Source organism: Hyperolius riggenbachi, chromosome 6 (assembly GCF_040937935.1).
Source record: "Hyperolius riggenbachi isolate aHypRig1 chromosome 6, aHypRig1.pri, whole genome shotgun sequence".
NCBI classification, from domain to species: Eukaryota; Metazoa; Chordata; class Amphibia; order Anura; family Hyperoliidae; genus Hyperolius; species Hyperolius riggenbachi.
This window is the reverse complement of record NC_090651.1, coordinates 232,694,542-232,716,335: the sequence shown is the minus strand read 5'-3', so window position 1 is coordinate 232,716,335 and position 21,794 is coordinate 232,694,542. Positions and strand designations below refer to the sequence as shown.

The 21,794-nt window shown below is 42.1% G+C and overlaps 1 protein-coding gene across 7 annotated transcripts in view; it reads left to right on the top strand.

Moving 5' to 3' along the window:
• The window catches only part of CHD5 (chromodomain helicase DNA binding protein 5), a 401,420-nt gene that overhangs the window by 269,121 nt on the left and 110,505 nt on the right, over positions 1-21,794 (top strand). The window lies entirely within an intron of this gene.

Below are 21,794 nucleotides of genomic sequence, written 5' to 3'. Positions count from 1 at the left end.
TTGTGTTATTTTGCCTTCTAAAGTATAACTGTTTGAGTCACAAGGAGTGAAATCTTCTTCAAGGTTTTCCTTTATTCAAGCTGCAATTAAATTATTGAATTACCTATGTTATGCTGGCAACACACTGGCAGATTAGGCTCGGTTCACACCACGATGCAAAACTGTAAGTTTTCAACCGTTTTATCTGACATTTAAATGAGTCCTATGGTAAAGATAATCTTCATTCACACCTATGGGTTCGAACGGATCAGTCGATATGATCCAATAGTTGGAACATAAAATCCTGACCTTTACAATATTCTGGATACCCAGTGGCCAACGTAGAACAAGCAGGTGGGCACAGGCGAAATGAAAGCAAATGGAAAACCCAGATCAAAAGAACCAAGAGAAAACGAGGCAAATGTGGGAGCAAATTGCAAAGTACTATGTGAAGGACTTCAACACCATTCAGCAAAAGGAGCATTCCAAACAAGGTAAATACCTATGCTGTACACTGTGGCTACTAATGATGATCCTAATGCGTTAATTTCGCTTACGCACTTTTTTTTTTTCGAATTACAATTACATGTAATTACAATTTTGAAACTGAATTGATTTTGCGTAATCCATTTGAAATCACGCAAAATTTTGTAAACTACATTGAAGTAAATACCGTTATTAAATACTTTAGTGGCTAATTGCAAATTTGTGTATGTATGTATTTGTATAATGTGTATACAGAACTCAGAACTAGTACAGTATATATTAACCACTTGAGGACCACAGTGGTAAACCCCCCTAAAGACCAGGCACATTTTAACTAAAATGGCCACTGCAGCTTTAAGGCCAAGCTGCAGGACCGCACAACACAGCACACGAGTGATCCCACCCCCTTTTCCCCCCACCAACAGAGCTCTCTGTTGGTAGGGTCTGATCGGCCCCAAGTTGTTGCCACTAGGAGACTGAAGAGGGGGCGGAGTTCCCCCCCCCCCTCGAGCAGGAGATGCGCGTGCAGCCTGCGCACGATCTCCTGCAAATCAGAGCCCCAGGACTTGACGCCAATTGGCGTTAGGCGGTCCTGGGGCTGCCACTGCGGCCACACCCATTGGCGTTAGCCGGTCGGCAAGTAGTTAAAGTGTACCGCAGCAAAATGTTACCAGGTTAAAAAAAATTACTTTTAAAAATCGATTTTAGTAAAAACTACAAGGTGTTTTTGAAAAATTGTATGTTTTCTACTAAAGTAGGTGGTATTGACTTAAATATAAATTATGACATTTTTCTTAATACCAAAATGACATATCCTAATTACAGCTGTTAGTTACGAATTTGCTGGAAATCGCAACTGCAAATTTTGATGCAAAGTTATGATTATGCAAAATTCGAGCTCATCAGTAGTGTCCACAGGAAGGAGGCTGTGGTGTGTTTGCATTTTTTATTGTGATAGTGTACATAGGCATGTGTGTATTTTTAGATGTGTGTGCATGTACATATATTCAGTAGATGCAATAAGAATCTGATAAGGCGTGAAACAAGAAAACTAAGTTGAACAGTACAAAATATTATCTTAAAACTATTAAAATAGCAATTTAACTTTAGAAACCAAAATGTTGAAAACAAATTAACAGAGCAAATGAGAAATAAAAGGGTGATGCTTCTCTTCTGCCAGGGTACCTGACCTGGTCATGAGAGGAAATATTCGGCCTAATGATCCATATTCCTCAGTGCGGGGGCAGTCCCCCTGATAGCGTATCTCAGAATGTGTGGATCATCTGTATGGTCACTCGTATACAAGCACCCTTCCTTCTGGCGAACAAAGTTATGGCAGACGCATGCTACCTTCAATTGTATTGGTGTGTGAAACATTCTCCATGTGTTCGCTATGCTGGAATATTCCCAAATCACTCTTATTACCATATGAGTCCACATCTATGTACACAAAATTGTAGTCCACATCCGCAACCAGGGCCGTGCCGACACAGAGGCCGACGAGGCTGGAGCCTCGGGGCGGAAGTCATTGACAGTCTGTGCAGGCGCAAGGAGCAGCAGGACTGTTTTGCCTGGCTGCCCGCCTTTCCCCCCGTGGTCACGCTGCCTGCGCCCCGCCTCAGTTCACACAGTGCTCGCTGACCAGGCTGGCTGCAGTGCCGGGGAAGACAGAGCGGGAGCAGAGTCAGTGGATACATTTCACTCCGCTCTGTGCCTGTTGCCATGGTCACCGATGCCGCCCGCCGCCAGCCCCTCTCATAGAGAAAGCCAGCGTGCATCTCTCTGGCACAGGAGTGACATCAGCAGCCTGTGAGTTCCGCCCCCTTGAAGCTGGCTGAATGTGCCTCAGCGTCTCCTGTCCTGCAAATCAGCAGCTAGGAGGAGTCAGGCAGGAGACAGTGTATGGTGGATTCCTCTGTGCTGGCCCCGTCCTGTGGTCATAGTCAACTCAAGTAAGTGTGTGAGTCCTCATGATAGCCAAGACAAGTGCCCAGTTAATGTGTATATTTGTATATGATCAGCGCCCTCCCCTCAGACAAGTCACAAGGGAGAGGAGCAGCAGCTGCAGCACACAGACAGTGATGTGTTGTCACAGTCAGGGTGGCTGATGAGACAATGAATTCTGCACTAGCACACCAATAAATAATGGAATTATTATTTATCTTTATGTTCTGATCATTAATAGACCCTGAACTGAGGGAAAAAAAAGACCTTTTAACATACCTGGGGCTTCCTCTAGCCCCCTGTAGTCTCCACGGTCCCACAGGTTCCCCGTCAGTCATCCAGCTGGAGCTCTTGAAATCCTCTAACTTCGCTCAAAGTCGTGGTAAAGTGCGCTTGCACGGCTCGTAAGCGCTCCTGGCAAGATGGCACAGGCCGTCTCCATAAGCTTGCTGTGCATGCGCGGTTCTCTGATGTCTGAACTGCGTGTGTGCAGTAAGCTTACAGAGATGGCCTGCGTCATCTTGCCAGGAGTGCGGATGAGCCGTGCATGCGCACTTTGCCGCGACTTCGAGCGAAGTTACAGGCTTGCTCCATTATGTGAATTGTCCGGGGAAAAGCTGCGCCATTATGTGAATTGTCCGGGGAAAAGCTGCGCCATTATGTGAATTGTCTGAGGAAAAGCTGCGCCATTATGTGAATTGTCTGAGGAAAAGCTGCGCCATTATGTGAATTGTCTGGGGAAACGCTGCGCCATTATGTGAATTGTCTGGGGAAACGCTGCGCCATTATGTGAATTGTCTGGGGAAACACTGCGCCATTATGTGAATTGTCTGGGGAAACACTGCGCCATTATGTGAATTGTCTGAGGAAAGGCTGCGCCATTATGTGAATTGTCTGAGGAAAGGCTGCGCCATTATGCAAACTGTCTGGGGAAAAGCTGCACCATTATGTGAACTGTCTGGGGAAAAGCTGCGCCATTATGTGAATTGTCTGTGGAAAAGCTGCGCCATTATGTGAATTGTCTGGGGAAACATTGCGCCATTATGTGAATTGTCTGTGGAAACGCTGCACCATTATGTGAACTGTCTGAGGAAAGGCTGCGCCATTATGTGAATTGTCTGAGGAAAGGCTGCGCCATTATGTGAATTGTCCGGGGAAAAGCTGCGCCATTATGTGAATTGTCTGGGGAAAAGCTGCACCATTATGTGAATTGTCTGAGGAAACGCTGCACCATTATGTGAATTGTCTGAGGAAACGCTGCACCATTATGTGAACTGTCTGAGGAAAGGCTGCGCCATTATGTGAATTGTCTGGGGAAAAGCTGCGCCATTATGTGAATTGTCTGAGGAAAAGCTGCACCATTATGTGAACTGTCTGGGGAAAGGCTGCGCCATTATGTGAATTGTCTGAGGAAACGCTGCACCATTATGTGAACTGTCTGGGGAAAAGCTGCGCCATTATGTGAACTGTCTGGGGAAAGGCTGCGCCATTATGTGAATTGTCTGAGGAAACGCTGCACCATTATGTGAACTGTCTGGGGAAAAGCTGCGCCATTATGTGAATTGTCTGGGGAAACATTGCGCCATTATGTGAATTGTCTGTGGAAACGCTGCACCATTATGTGAACTGTCTGAGGAAAGGCTGCGCCATTATGTGAATTGTCTGAGGAAAGGCTGCACCATTATGTGAACTGTCTGAGGAAAGGCTGCGCCATTATGTGAATTGTCTGAGGAAAGGCTGCACCATTATGTGAACTGTCTGGGGAAAAGCTGCACCATTATGTGAACTGTCTGGGGAAAGGCTGCGCCATTATGTGAATTGTCTGAGGAAACGCTGCACCATTATGTGAACTGTCTGGGGAAAAGCTGCGCCATTATGTGAATTGTCTGGGGAAACATTGCGCCATTATGTGAATTGTCTGTGGAAACGCTGCACCATTATGTGAACTGTCTGAGGAAAGGCTGCGCCATTATGTGAATTGTCTGAGGAAAGGCTGCACCATTATGTGAACTGTCTGAGGAAAGGCTGCGCCATTATGTGAATTGTCTGAGGAAAGGCTGCACCATTATGTGAACTGTCTGGGGAAAAGCTGCACCATTATGTGAACTGTCTGGGGAAAGGCTGCACCATTATGTGAACTGTCTGAGGAAAGGCTGCGCCATTATGTGAACTGTCTGGGGAAAAGCTGCACCATTATGTGAATTGTCCGGGGAAAAGCTGCGCCATTATGTGAATTGTCTGGGGAAAAGCTGCACCATTATGTGAATTGTCTGGGGAAACGCTGCGCCATTATGTGAATTGTCTGGGGAAACACTGCGCCATTATGTGAATTGTCTGTGGAAACGCTGCACCATTATGTGAATTGTCTGAGGAAAGGCTGCGCCATTATGTGAATTGTCTGAGGAAAGGCTGCACCATTATGTGAATTGTCTGAGGAAAGGCTGCGCCATTATGTGAATTGTCTGAGGAAAGGCTGCACCATTATGTGAATTGTCTGGGGAAAAGCTGCACCATTATGTGAACTGTCTGAGGAAAGGCTGCGCCATTATGTGAATTGTCTGGGGAAAAGCTGCACCATTATGTGAATTGTCTGAGGAAACGCTGCACCATTATGTGAATTGTCTGTGGAAAAGCTGCACCATTATGTGAACTGTCTGAGGAAAGGCTGCGCCATTATGTGAATTGTCTGGGGAAAAGCTGCACCATTATGTGAATTGTCTGTGGAAAAGCTGCACCATTATGTGAACTGTCTGAGGAAAGGCTGCGCCATTATGTGAATTGTCTGGGGAAAAGCTGCACCATTATGTGAACTGTCTGAGGAAAGGCTGCGCCATTATGTGAATTGTCTGGGGAAAGGCTGCGCCATTATGTGAATTGTCTGAGGAAAGGCTGCACCATTATGTGAATTGTCTGGGGAAAAGCTGCGCCATTATGTGAACTGTCTGGGGAAAAGCTGCGCCATTATGTGAACTGTCTGGGGAAAAGCTGCGCCATTATGTGAATTGTCTGGGGAAACGGTGCCCTATGATGTGAATTGTCTGGGGAAACGCTGCACCATTATATGTATTTTCTGTTGAAAAGCTCCCGTATTACATGTCTTGCTGACTGAAGGGTTCTGCCTGCTGTCCCCGTCCCTTGTTTGTAGGTGGGGGGGGGGGACACATTGTGTAATTACCTTTAGGGTCCCTTGCCTGTGTTTTGGGAGAAAACTAGGGCCCACTGTCTTTACGTTACACTGTTACATTTAGCTCCGCCCACATCTTTTCATGGCCACACCCATCGGGGGGGCGCACTTGGACACCTCAGCCTCTGTTGGTGGCGGACCTTGTCCCGGCCCTGTCCGCAACTGCCAACTAAACAACACTGAAATATTTTAAGTTAAATAAAAAATTCCACTCCCCACCGGCTTCTGTAGGCAATGTGCTCCAAAGACTGGCTTGTTGGTATGGGCATTTACTGAGGCCTCAATATGTTCCACAGTATCTTGCTTGTCCTGGTCACAATTCCGCTGACTCTGCCCTTGCCAATCCTGAATGTGAAGTGTATAGAGCTGTAGCTTTCTCCAGTTGCCATAAACCTACTAAAAATTAAAAAATGTATTTTGTTTTTCAGTTCACAAGGTAAAGACAAAGTTGAGGAGTGTTCATGACAACTTTTTAAAAGAGTTAAAATCTGAATGCAATGATCAAAGCACTTGCACCAGTGCAAGCAAACAAACTCTTTATGGTTTTATGGCAGAATTGGCTTACCTCTGGCCCACTCTGAAATCTTGACAGTAAGTATACTACCAGTACAACCAATTAACCTAGTGTGCCATTACCACGTGTTTTGAAAGTTTTTTACTTTTTGCAGCAATGAGTATAGCATGCAGGATGATGATGATGATGATGTTGTTGTGGAAAGACATCCTTGTTCTTCACTTTCAAAGAAATCATAATCTGAGCTAACAACATCAACAGTGACATCAGTAGCAAAGGATGCAGAATGTTCTGGGACTTTTCTCCTACAGAGAAGCATTTACACTCTCCAAGCCCCATACCATCCCCAAATTATCTGGATGGAGGAACAGCCTACACAGGTAACAAGGAGAAGAGGAACCCGGTCACATGTCTTTGAGAGATCTCTCCCAACTAGACGGGACTCACATGCTCATATCGCTGATGCAAGGATAGGGTTAATGGGAATTATGAGAAGGCTGGAGTAGTTTATGAACCAACATATTGCTGAGGGTGATAAGGACACTATAGTTGAGTGATATCAAAAGCACTTTCTTTGAAGTATTATTCACTTGCCAGCAGCTTGAATGTTGTATTGCAGGTTTCCTTTTTTCTTTTTTTTTCCCCAGGGGAGGGAATAGTTAGATTGGTTAAGTATCTGATAATGTGGACAATAGCATTCTCTTTCCATAGTTCTACATGTTAGCTGTCTACACATTGCCAAATAAACAGAATAAACAGGTTTTTACTAAACAAAACTGTACATGAAGGTTCTGCGAATTGACTTCTGATATAGTGATTACTTTATGTTAATTTAAAGCTTGGCTTTAATAAAAATATTATGATTACCTATGTAGAGGGAAGGCTCCGGATCCTTTTGAGCCCTCATTACCTTGTTTCAGAGCTGTCCCCTGGTGAAATTACACTGCGCCATGTACCCTCATTATACATCAGTGGCACTTGTGTCCCAGAGTGCTACCCAGGACAGGCGGGTCCAAAATGCACCTGCACAAAAGCACGCTAATGCGCTCTCACACATGTACAGTACTGAGCTGCCTGTGTTCGGTAGCACTCAGCTTTAATATTGCTCCTCCAAAGGTTCCATTTCCACCTGGTTCTTGCACGTTGCCACTGCTCTTTGCAATATAAGTATCTGGAAATAGAGCATCACCAATCACCTTTTGTGCATGGATGCTGGACACCATGCCAGCAAATGGTGGGGCTCCGCACGGGATTCAAATTTTCTATATACCTATCTTGCTTGCTACATGTCATCTGTATTACTCAACAATCACAGGATTTGGAGACAGGTGATGCACTCATAATAATACCAGAACCTGAAATTTTATGCCTATGCTACTGTAATAAGTAGATAAAAGTAGCATTAACATTCTTTTGTATTGCACATTTTTACAACTTTTCCTGTACTGAAGTTAACTGATCTGTGATATTATGTACCATTGTAAGCATTGTAAAAGAATCTTTTGTGTTTAAAAACATGTTTAAATATGGTTTACATACTTTTCACTTGTTACCGCTTTTAAGGCGATAAATAAAAAATGAAAAATACTTGCCTGTTCATTACTCTTAATATACCTTTTTTTAATATAGGATATGTATATAATATAAGGTGCTCCAGACTATAAGATGCACTTAGGTTTAGAAGGCAAAAATCGGGGGAAAAAAATTAGTAAACCTGGCGCATCTATGGGGCACGGGCATCTTATGGACCCCTCAAACTGTCTATATCTTAACTACACTGCCCAGCTACACTACTCTAACCCCTGCTGCCTCCCACCCCCCCCCCCCCTCCCGCAGCTACACTAACCCATGCCGCCCTCACTATTTACGCTTACTACACTCACAGCTACATTCACTGCACTGACAGCTACACTAAGTACACTGACATCTGCACTAACTTCACTGACATTTACACTAACTACACTGGCATCTACACTAAGACGCAATGAGAAGCTTGCAGCTTGCCTGGAAGATGGATCCCAGGCATTGTTTTCAGAGTGTCAGGGGCAGATGGCTCCGAGTAGCTGCGGTGGCAATACAAGGAACTGGATCCTCCAATCTAATGTTGAGGGAAAGCAGAGGAAGTGGCAGAGCTCCCTGATGGCCACGAACTGCACAGCCGCTGCACAGGCACTGGACCCTGCATCCCAGCGCAGCTTCGCCACCAATTTGACCAATCAGCTGGCTCACAAGTGCCGTGCCGCTGAAGCTGCAGCTGCCCTGGAGGATGGATCCTGGGCATCTGTTTTGGTGGTGTCGGGTGGCTCTGCAGTGGACAGCTGTGGCGGCAATACAAGGAGCTGGAGGCTGCAGGCTGGAGCTGGATCTACAGCCTGCACAGGTGCCGCACACTGCAACCAAAAGCAGCTTCACTGCCCATGTGGCCAATCAGCTGGCTCATGTTCACCAGGCTACCAAAGCTATAACAGGTGCTGCGCGTCACACCCAGCTCCCAAGAGGTAGGCATGTAGACTGAGACAGCAGACAACGGCATAATCTTGACTTGGTTGGCTGCACATTTGTAATATAATTATTTTCCTAAGATGTCAGTTTTTGAAAAATACACTTAAAGGACACCTGAAATTAGAGGGATATGGAAGCTACCACGTTTATTTCCGTTTACTAAATAACAGTTGCCTGGCCCTCATGGTGATACTCCGCCACAACGATTAGCCATAGACCCTTAACAAGCATGCAGAACTCAAGTCTGTGTAGATTAGCTGCATTCTTGTTTCATGTGTGATCAGGATGCTATTGCAGCTAAATCGATCTACAGGATGCCAGGAAGCTGGTATTGTTCATACGGGACAAATAAGGCTGCATTCATCTTATGGTGGACATACATTGGTCGATGTGGCCAATACAGACAGATACATCCCTCTCCAATCATTATCTGATTAGAGAGGGATCTATCAATTGAATCCCTTGCTAAACTACACACAGGTTTTCAATTGATTTTACCATGAAATCTTCGAAAAGCTGTGCCTTGTGATTGGTTGTCACCATAATACATGGAAGTTATGTAGGATTACATTTATACTCACATGAAACATAAGTGGCTATGAGATTCCTCCAAATAGTGTTCCCAGGTATTGCATCATCAGAAACTTCCACAGGAATAGCATAATCTGGGTCTAAGTATTCTTCTACCCCAGGCCTCCTCTTCGGGCTATGTAGTGTAGTGGACAACAAGACAGGAGGATGACCCCAACTTTTCTGGTAGAATACCTTAGAAATCATTCCTCCAGATAACGATACTGCACGGAATTGTGACTTTAACACACCAAGTGTGCGTTCCACAACTACTCTCGCCTTGTTGTGAGCAGTATTGTAGGCCACCTCTTCCAGACATCTTGGCCTCAACAACCAAGGCAAGCATTTTTGTCCTGAGTATGCTAAAATTAAACAATGATCATAAATTTGTCATAATGCTGGTAAGTAAACAACAAAAATGCTCATAAATCATCAAATCGTACTGCAGTCTAAGTCAGCACACAAAACTGTAAAGGAAGCACACCGTTATTGTGCCATCTTCCACATGTAGTCTGACTATTGTTTTGTTGGCCTTGGAAGGTCCCCCTTTATCAAGGCATGTGGGAAAAAAACACATACACACCTTTATAATGGGAGACTTTGCAAGGCCACCAAAACAATTGTCAGATTACATGTGGATGATGGCACAATAATGTTTTAATATCAGTATATGTAAAGGGAGAGGATTTGTGTGCCAGAACTGTCCATCTGTAGTGGCTGAAAGGGTAGTGGAATGTGAGCAGAATACTAAACTTTCTCCCCTTGTAGTATGTCAGCGTGCTCAGGATAAAAGGATCTCCAGAATCAATTGCAGGAGTAAAGAGAAACAAACATCCGGCACTGCTGACTGTATGTCTTTAATTAGTGACATTGAAAGGTGACATGCTGCAGGAAACCATATCAACAAACTTCGACATAGTAACCTTTGTCCTACCGTACAAAAGGAGGGGAGGGTGGTACTGAACACAGGCAGGTTTGCTTCCTTTACAATTTGGTGTGCTGACATAAAGGCACATAAATCCTTGACATGCAATCATAAGGAGTTGGGGTAATCATAAGATACAGATAATTCCAACACGATGCTGATTTATTAAAATGTTTAATGGAATCGTATTCCATTTGATAATAAAATTATCAATTTATACCTTACAGGTTTTCATTGACCCATTATTACATACAATAATTACATGATGCTGCATAAACTTGACATTATTTGCATCTCATTAACAATCCCTAATAAGGACAAAACTATGCATGATTGTAAAATATACAAAATATGGACACATAACAGCAGTTATAGATACAAATCTTGCTTCAGTGGGCATGAAGAGAAATTTTAATAAGGGTGTGTACGCACATCCAATTTTGACTGACCACTTAACTATTTTATCATTAATGTGTTGTAAAAGGCACAACAGATCTATGTAAGCTCTCATTCTACATGGAAGTGGTAAAATTGTACAATCAGTGGTCAATAAAAATTGGATGTATGTACACACCCTAGGCCCACAACCCTTTGGCAGCTCTTTTGGAGCCCTTTACAATAATCAACAAAGCACCACATCAGTGCATTTCGAGGGGTGTGCCCCCACTCACAACATTGAAATCACAGACTGATGGGAATAACTGCAACAACAAGTTTGGAAGCAAAGTGAAGAAGGATGGGCTACGCGTCTATAACTCTACTGAGGTAAGTACACACACAATTGTGCACAATTTTTTCACTTTAGGCAGACTTTTGATTAAGAAACAGAACACCCACATAAAAATTGTAACCTACCTAATATCCAGCCACTACATAGCTCGCCATTCTAGAATTTCTCAAACAGCTTGCTTTGGTGCATGATGGTGGCATCATGGACAGAACCTGCAAACCCAGATACAAAATACAGTTATTATTAGATCAGTTTCACATAGTACCTATATATTAGTTGAATTATAAAATTTTCGATTCCAGTAGGTGTGCTCTTCTTTTTTGTGTGTGTGTGTGTGTGTGTGTGTGTGTGGGGGGGGGGGGGGGTGTTTGGGGGGGGGGGGGCGGTAGACCTAGAGGGACATGTGTGCAGTCCAGTGCACTGATTATATTGGGCATTCCAGCTTGCTTAAAAAAATTGCATTCAGCATTATCTCACTCTGCTCTTGTCCTTGGAGACTTTATATCCTTCTAGGCAATGGTTCTTAGCACTCCCAAAACTTGAGTGAAGACACAAAAGCATGAGGATTGTGAAATCTCCACAACCTCACCACACACTTGCTGATTTGATTCTGTGCCAAAAAAATGAAGTGTTCTGCACAGTTGATTATCAAGCCTGTTGCCTAGGTTATCATACAGAGCAAGGATCATATTTCTAGGCAGTCTAAACCTTACTACCACTTTTGGCTCGGTAAAGGCTCATACAAATGTCCAACTTAATGCACAACCAACTGCACAACATGACCATCCACACAACAAGTTGTTTACCTGACAAGTACTTACACACCAACCAACCAACTAAACCAGTGGTTCCGAACCTTTTATGAGGTATCGCCCCTTAGGGGAAGACGACTCACCCCTGTTGCCCCCCTTCTCTTAGTACGGTATACCCTTACGCCAGGTGGTGGTGCCAGTGGAGGGGGTAGCGCTGTGACCTTTCCAGCTAAAAATAGCCGGTGACTCAACTACTGTGTGCCAATTCCCTTACCGGTGTAATGTCAGCTATTGCAGCCCCGCACGTTGTGCAGCCCCGCATGCGCAGTAGGAGCCTGCGTCCCATTAAATTGTGCAGCCACATAAAACGTCTTAAATATCTCCGCTTCCGCACCACGTACACTCCCGAAATTTTCAGGGGAGGGAGGGGACCCCCAGATCTAGCTCTGTGCCGAATTGCAGCCCCCGAGCCCCGCTGGTTCCCGAGACTGATTGCAGCAAACCTATCTCGGGAACTAGCGGGGCTCGGGGGCTGCAATTCGACACAGAGCTAGATCTGGGGGTCCCCTCCCTCCCCTGAAAATTTCGGGAGTGTACGTGGTGCGGAAGCGGAGATATTTCAGATAAATAATATCTAACTTCCCACTGAGCATGCGCGATACTCAGTGAGGAAGGCTGCTTCCGGGCTGCAATATCTGACATTACACCGGCGCGTGACTAACGAGCCCTGAGGAATTACGCAACTCTATCATGCACACTTGCATATTTTATACAGATCGTATTTTTTGCCCATAATTTTCTTAAAAACGAGTGACACTGCGACACTTTATTTTTTCTGCCTTTTCATACTGATCGCCCCCCTGTCGCCCCCCACAAATTTACCGCCCCCCCCCCCTTAGAAGCCAAATCGCACACCTGGGTGCGATCGCCCCCAGGTTGGGAACCACTGAACTAAACAACCAACTCACTTAAATACTATGCAGGCAAGCTAAATGACAAACTTCACATGTCCGCATTCAAAAACAATGAAGTTGTTCAAAAGACTTGTACACACATTTCAACCTGCCTGATAGTTTGTCAGATTGATCCACCGGTTGGATTTGGCAAACAACCTGTTATCAGTTGGTCATCCGGTGGTTTGTCAGCTGTACACACGTCCAACTTATCTTCCAACTGACAAGTTTGGAAGATAGTTGGACAGATAGTTGGTAGGTATGTATGAGCCTTAAAACTATTAAGAACAGCTCTTCTGCTATTAACTGCAGAGAATCTTCTCTCTTGAGTCTTTTTAATTCTAAAGAACTCCATTATACAAAGATCAATGGGCTCCATGTTTCTGCTCATGTGTGTCTGTCAGAATGATTTACCGACAGCTACAAGCAGGCAAAAAGTCTATCAGGAAATAAGAAAATACTGAATAGAAATGTCCTCTTTTTCTTTATTGAATTCCAATTTTTTTCACATTTACCGCACCTTTACTGACCACGTTTACTGCATCCTGTAAAATTGTTCGGTATTTATAAATCTTCTTAGTGAATTGGATTTTTCAGTTACTGAATGTGGCAACTTACAACAAGTTGGTAAACCAAACAGTAACTCTTATTGAATCGAGGCTAGTGAGTGAGAATCCTGCAAAAGAAAGCCTGATACCCACCTATAGAAGGGGAGACTCGGGATTCTATAGAACCTTTCTGCTCCTCTCTCAGAGTTTCAGTAGAAGAGGTGAGTGAGGCACTATTCTTTTAAAATGCAGTTACTTCCGGCTAAAGTGATCGCCCTTTGCATACAAAGTGATCATGACATTCACGTATACTGCAGGTCTCCCCGTCCATCTGTGAGAAGGTTGGTTCAACCCAATGTACGAGCTGCGAGCTTTCTTGCCCACAGTCCTGCTTATAATTGGTGCGCCATTGCAGACAGCCGATGAGCTGAAGGAGTCACTGTTTCCATAGTGATCCTACGGCTCTACAACCTAGGAAGTAAAACTTTTGTACCATCTTAAAGAGAACTATAACATGTTTCTACAAAATGCTAATAATTGAACAATTGCTACAATAAGAGAAGTTTAAGTTTACGTTTAAGATTAATTACAATCATATAGAATCGGGAAAAAATCAGTAAGAATAAGTGATAATAGAAAGAAATATAAAGTAAAGGAATAGAAAATAAAATAAAGAAAAACATCATTAATGATTAGAGGGGGGCAATAACCATCAATAATGAGTTAGAAAACAATTCCTATCATTTAAGCCCAGAGGACTACAAGCTTGACATTCAGAAATTATTCTGGCTCCATTTTGTAATAGCAATTGATCTTGATTTCCCTCTCTGTGTGGAGTAGGCATGACCCAAATGCCCATAGAACTCAGGCCAGTCCTGTTACCACCATGTTCCTCACACATTTGTTTAATGAGCCTTCCTGCACTTATTCCTGTTTCAATCTGATTTTACGTACTCCTGAAATCTGGTGCAGAGCGTTCTCTTGGTTTGACCCACATAATACCTGGTACAGGAGCACATAATACTGTAGACCTCATTGGCTAACTGTCTGCAATGGCACACCAATGATAAACAGGACTGTGGTCAAAGAATCGGGTGGGCTTAAGCCACCCACGTGACCTAACTTGGAGTATGTGCTTTTAACAGGAGATGGGCATCCCTGTAGCCAAACAGGTTCATCAAGCGTGATTGGTGTCACAATGGTGACCATATGGATGCCACGCCCTGCTAATAGGATGGTATGGTATAGTCACCCAATGATGTGCCGACCTTCTCACAGATAACTGGGGAATCCAGTAGCATGTGTGAAAATCATGATCACTTTATATGCAGATGGCGATCACATAAGCCAGAAGTAAATGTAGCATGCGGATGGTCAGATTGGCAATTTGATTCCTGGTAAGTGTGACAGTCGTACAGTATAAATAGGAATACATAGGAAGTAATTTGATGTCACTTTGTACATAGTCTTTGATGATATGTGTTCTTGCGAAACAGCGTTCAGGCTGCTTTCCTCACCCCCACCGTATTCCATTGTATCCTGACCTGGCTTGAATAAAGGGAATTTTAAAGGACTAATGCCTCACTTACCTCTTCTACTGAAATGATATGGTGCCTACCGGAGAACACATACTTTAACCCTTAGCAAGCTGATCCGCCACCTGAAGCATGTAGGGTCACATACTAGATCCTTTACTACTTTGTCCTCTCTTAGTGTGATTGTTCCAGCGCTTTCAACCCTGTTGGCGTTAATTGACCAACTGGTTGATTTTGTCTTTGGTGATCCTGTGAAGTCATTTGGAGATGTTTGTGTCCCCAGTTGCTTTCAAACTCTGGTAGTCTTGTACTGTGCAGTATGGAGCTGCCAGTTTTTGGAAACACTTCTAAACACAAGTGCATCCAATGAATTTTCATGATCCCCCAAAGGTGGAACATTTGGATGGGGGAACAAGGACACTGAGGACACATTAAGGTTTGATTAGGCTTTCCTCCCTATAGATGTGTATGCTGTGTATGCTCCCTATAGATGAGACTGCTAATTTTGCTAACTCAAATAATTAGCTATCAATTAAATAGCTATTAACTAAATGTAAGCATAGAGTTATAACAATTTTCCTTTTTCCCACAGAAAAGAAAAAGTGGTTAAAGAAGATTAAACTGTGTTGGAATGCTGCAGCTCCAAAACCAATTGCACAATCACTCTAAGTAATATACTACATGCACTGTATGTATACGTCATGAAATGTTAGTGTGTCTCTTAAGACACAACCTTTTGTTCAGTTCTAATATTACATATAAAGAAAGTTTAATTGACCACACATATTGAAGTAGAGGTGATAGTGAAAGCTATACTGCTAAATTTGCTTTGCCTAGGCTAATCTGTAATCTGCTCTTTGAATTCACTTGTTAATCTTAATTCAACTGGTAATTTACCAGTTTTACCATCATGTTGTTCCATGGGTGGGGCCCACAAAAACAGTTGCAGTGCACCTGTACAGTACCAAGGTCCCCATTGCGCTTTGGTGGAATAAGCGCAGGCCAATCTGGTCCGTGCTGCTGTGCAGGTGTAGATGGCTCACACAGTAGCATGGTCACATTTGGCCTCATCTATTTCTGCTCAAGCACAAATGGGTCTGTGCTTGTAAGCAGGCCTGAATCAACTTCAAGCCCTTCCCAATGGTTTTGCAGGGGTGACAGTGCTGGTAGAGGAGGAGGATGGAAGTCTCTGGAGGATCCACAGGCTTGCCTCATCCGGAACGTTTTTTGTCTTAAGTAAAAAAAAAAATCAATATCCTTTAAAGTGTGAATAGTCTCCTGAACCGCTATATTATAAACTTAATTGTCATGCTGTCTTATTTGTGGTGCTGTGACACGTCACATCACCATCCTCCCTCTCCACCGGCTCCAGTGCCCCCCGATCTGCTCGGCCTAAATATTCGACTTGAGCAGAACGTCGATGATGGACAGGGAGTAAGTCTCAGTACTTCCTCCTCTCTGCTCGTCCACAGGAATGCACCTTCCACTCGCCGCTAATGGTTACTATATGCACAGCATGCTGGGTAGTTGTGGTGCAGTCTTGTGGTAATTGAGTTTGGAACAATAGTGTACTAATAGTTGTATAATGCCGGGAATACACCATACTTTTTTCCGCTCGATAGATAATTTCCAACATGTCTGATATTCCTTCCAATCATTTTTTGGCTAGATTTCTCATACAAGTGAATGGAAAAAGATAAGAAAAACAAGTGGAAGATAAGAAAATCGAGCGGAAAAACCAATCAGGTGGAAAATCGAGCGGAAAAACATATCATGTGTACCCAGCGTACGACAGCATGAAAAATATGTTTATAATAAAGTGCTTCAGGAGTATTTTAAGCTAAAATTTACAGTAACTACTCTCAGGTATTGAAAATTCTACTTTTGGAAGCTTATTCAAGCATCCCTTCTCTGTTAAAACATTTATTTTCATTGCAAACAGCAGGACAAGCTTACTCATCTGGCTACTCTGCAAATGTAATTATTTCCAGTAACAATCTCTCTGCCTGTGTCTTAACTCTGTACCCCTCTTTTTCTGCTGCACTGACTAACCTGTTGTCAGGGGAATGTGCAAGTTTAGCAGATGAAATGAGGATGGTCCAGAATTAAGACAGAGTGCCTCCTGGCTGGGAATGATTACAATTAACAAACTACCAGAGATAAGTAATCCTCTACTAATGTATGCATAGAACAAAAAACATTTTCACATACAGGATATACTTCCAAAAACTTTAATATTGTTCTTTTCTGTAAAACTGAGTAGGTAATGGAATTTTTGCACCTTGAAGTTTGATCGCATGTGAAGTACATTCACAAAACTTTGCTTGTACAAAGTTATGAAGTTTCAAAAATAGCTTACTTGGCCAATTGTTATGTGACCTTTAAAAAACAGAAAAAACTTACCTATGAAAGCGAAAGGCTTTGTATACTAGAGAGCCTTCCCTCTCCTCTCTTTTTTTCCCCTCATTGCTATGTTGTTTCTTCCATTGTGTGTATTCGACCAACTGGTGGAATACACATCTGTGAGCGATCGGGAGGCTTTTGAAGATCTCATGTTACCAAGTGCTTCCAAAGCCTCTCGGGGTGGCAAATTTCAATGTGAGTGAGTAAGTGAGTGAGTTGGAATGAGTGGAGACATGGAGAGGACATGGAAAGCTCTATAGGATCCAGAGCATTAACTGCCCATAGGTAAGTATCTGATTATTTTTTTTTTATTTAAAAAGGTCACTTCACATCCACTCCACAGAAATACGGAACAGTAAGCAGTGCATGTAATTTGTGGAAAACACTACACTATTTCTCTATGTCGGACAGTTTTAAAAAAAAAAAGTTCTATACAGTGTACCTGTAATGATAGATATTTTTGCAAAAGTATAATTGAACTGTTTTGTAAAAATAAATGGTGCCTTTTACATATATTTAACAGTGTCAAGTTAATATGTTTACAAGGTTGTTAAGATTTTCATGTTATTAAGTTTGTTTTATGTATTGTACTTGTTGATCGAAATTAAAGTGCTATCGAGGATCCAACATTTGTAAACTATAACCTTACAACAGTTTAATTATGGAAATTTAAAACCAAAGAAAGAACTAAATGTTTTCAGCTGGCTGCATGTCTGTATTTGCACCAATTTTTTGTTTCAAAATATTTGTCAGAAGCTCATTCTGCTTGGTTGAATAAATGAGTTTCTGTTTCCTAAACAACTTTGTTGCTAATTCACACTGAACAGAATGCTGATGTGATTTATTCAAGTCTTTATGTATATCATCCAAATCATGATGTATATCATCCAGTTTATATATATACATCATCCAGCTTCAGCATTAACTGCTGATCATGAACTGGATGGAATTTTGCAGGTTGCTTCTTATCAATCACAATTCTTGGTCCTGAACTCGTGTGCAGCAAAATATTTGAGAGCTTCTATTTGACTGAGTAGTTGATGCTGTTGTTTGGTTGGTAAATGTTGGCCAGGGGTGCAGCTAGGCCCAGACGAACCAAATGGCCGCTTGGGGCCTCTCCACAGTAGGGGCCTGTCAGGCTGCCCTGTCTGTGACTTTTATGGTTGTCCCTGCCTCCCTGTCTCTCACACACAGACCTAAGGTCAGCGACAATATGAACATAGGGGAGAGCAGTGCAGTGACCTCATAGTACACTTCATGTGAGATCATAGCTAATTTCCTTCATGTGAAGTATGCCTTATAGCTAATTTTTTTTTCATTAAAAAACTATCTATGGGTATAGTTTAATTTGGGAAGCAAATATCTGGGTATTACTCCTGAAGGTAAACCCTTGACTACATTGAACATAGCCAGTTATATATATATAAAATGCCAGTATAGAGACTGCAATTTTAAAATCTAGAAGAAAAAATCCCTAGCAGATGCATTTATGTGGTAGTAAATAGTAATATTTTGGATTTTTCAACACATATTCAATAAGGTTATCTAAAGAAAAAAAATCTGTTTAGTTTAACTTACCAGGGGCTTTTACCAGTCACCTTGAAATCCTCCTGGTCCCTTGCCGTCATGAATGGAGTGACGTAAAAAGACTGTGAGAGACCAGGGAGACTAGATGCCTGGAAGAAGCCCCAGGTAAGTTAAACTAAAACACATTTTTATAATGTAGGTAATCATTTCTAAAATGACATTTACCTTCTGCTCTGTGTTTATTATGTAGTCTACATCCTGACCCTACATTGCAAGCATTCCAATATAATCATAAATGTGTCTGCTGTAATGAATCTTATCTCAAAAGCCTGGTTCTATTCTGGTACATTTGCCGGGAAGAGGGAAGGTTGTTATCTCCCCTCCCACATCCCTGCTCCTCACTGATTGGCTGAGGGCAGTTCAGTGTGACACGAGGCTGAGAAGGGAAATACACCTCATCACCCCTCTGAAGAAGCTGCTGAAATACGACCTATGCTGTGCTAACATGTGTTTACAAAGCAAACTTAGATATGGCCGTGCACTTTCTAGTACAGAGCTCAGTGGGGAGGAGGGCTGGCAATGAATACACCATTTCAGTCAGGATAAAAATAGAGTAAGGGAGGAAATTACATCAGGATTGGCTTCAGTCAGAGGCAGTTAAGATGGAAAATGCCAGTTTTCTCTTTAATTACTATATACAATTCACTGAAATCAAAATGTAGACAGTGCAATACATATGTTATGCAAGTAAAACAATTATTTATCTACTTATACTGTATATGTGTTTTTTTCTTAGGATAGTATGGCTGTCCCTGCTGCTTTAAAAGATATGCAATTTCCCCAAAAATGTTGCTTTACATGTATGTAAAGTATGCAACATGTATCAATACTCGCTACTTTGCGATAGTAGAGTATCAAGCCCTTCCGGTATGCCTACTATAGAATCTTAATCTATCACAGGATGAATTATCTCCACAAAATAATTGAATATAATGTTCTGTCCAAGGCCTTCTGTTTTAAAGCAATATAGCCATAGACTGCAAAATTTAATTTACATTTCAACATACAAATCATTCCTAGTTAAAAGTTCATATGGTTTTTATAATAATGAAGTTCAGAAATTTGCAAATCAAACTCATTTAAAAAAAAGTGATTATACAATGTTTTGAAGGACACCTGAACCGAGAAGAATATGAAGGCGAACATATTTAATTAAGATTAAACAATACCTGTTGCATGTCTGTCCTGCTGATCGTCTTCCTGTAATATTTTTAATCATAAACCCTGAACAAACATGTGGATGAGATGAATCCAACTGCAGTCTGACAAGATTAGCCACATGCTGGTTTCAGTTGAGTAATCCAGGTAGTACTGCAGCCAAAGAGATCAGCAGAAATGGCAGGCAACTGGCATTGTTTAAAAGTAAATAAACATGGCCGCCTCCATTTCTCTCTCAGGTCAGGTTTAATTTAATTTCAATAATACCTTTTTAAAATTGCAATAGTTATGTGATTTTAAAATAAATGCCAGTACTACAATGGATTGTCATCTGCTCTATCAACACAATCTTACATGACCTTGCAAGACTTTGGATGGAACATCTACACAGGGTTGATTAACAATTTTTCCATTTTCCATAAATGAACCCTGATGAACAACATAAGTAACAGTAACATTTGTAAAGCACTTTTCTCCAATGGGACTCTAAGTGCATACATGTCTCAGATGAATATATGGGCCCATATGCAATTAACTTTTTCTCCTGAGTTTTCTCCTAGGAGATAATTTTTTAGCACTCTGCAATAAAAAAAAGTACCAAAAATAGATGAAAAAGTACTACTAAAACTATGTTGAGTATTTTCTGGCTTGCTGAAGGTTTAAAATGCATGTTATATACAAGTTGACAAAATATCACCTAGGAGAAAACTCAAGTGAAAAAGTTAATTGCATATGGGCCATGATTACATAGAAAATAGTCAGGTGTTTGTAAATGCCAGACTAAACATATGGCTTTCCCAGTTTGGACTTAAAGTGGACCCAAATTAAAAATACAAGATTTCAGAAATAAAATCTATTTTCTAAATTATAATGATAAATAGCAGCCTTTTTCCAGCTGCATGATGACAAATATAAAATATTTTACATTTATTGGAGGAACCCCTCCCTTCCTTTCAAATTGCCGGGACAGAACCTGGCAAACTGGTGGAGTAGGTGGTGTCCAGCAAAGGAGGAATTGCTAATGGCTGCCACCTGTATAACCCTTGTTATGCAAAGAGAAGGGAGAAAACCATGCATTGAAATGCTCATAGGCTTGAAGGAGTGTTTATTTATCTTTGTATGTGTCAGAATAGTGCAGCTAAATATTTGATACAAAAAAAAAATGTTTGGTTTGGGTCTGCTTTAAATGCTTCCAGGAATGGAGATGACCTGATTGTGGCAAGAGTGCCAAAGTGTAGGGGCAGAATGACAGAATTCTCTGTCTCCAAAGGTTTAGAGGTGGACTCTGGGGGTGACCAAGTTACTAGATCCTTCTGATCTAAGATTGTGCGAGGTGTGATGCAGTTGCAACAAATCCTTCAGGTATCCTGGGCCCAGATTATGCAAGGATTTGAATGTCAATAAGCCACTGTTAAACATAATTCTCCATTTAATCGGTAGCCAGTGGAGTGACCAAAGGGCTGGGGTTATGTGGTGATGGCGAGGTTGGCTTGTTATCAGCCTTGCTGCGGCATTCTGTACTAATTGCAGGTGGTGCAGGTATTTGTTTGGAAGGCCTGTATAGAGGACATTGCAGTAGTCCAGCCATGATGTGATGAAGGCATGAACTAGGGTTGGAAGATCAGCTGGAGGTATGAGGTGCTTTATTCTTGCAATGTTCCTTAGGTGAAAGAAAGAATGTTTCACAACAGCTGAGATTTGATTCCTGAAGCCTAATTCCACAGTACACTGTAACCAAGCTACAATATTTTGTGAAGCACATGGTTGGCAAAATTACCTTTCTAAAAGGCTTCATGTAGTGCTCATGAACCTGGGAGCTGCACCCTGTAACCCTTTAACCCATAAGCTCTTAGTAAAAAAAAAATTCAATGTGGTGAAGACACGCTGTAAAATACACAGCCAAAACTTCAGAACTGCTCGTACACAGTTAAATGTGAATGTGCTCTTGTATTATCTGATAGCATAGGTAAAACAATTGCATGTTCTTGAAAGTTTTATTTACCTGTGTATGTGCAGTTGTAAAC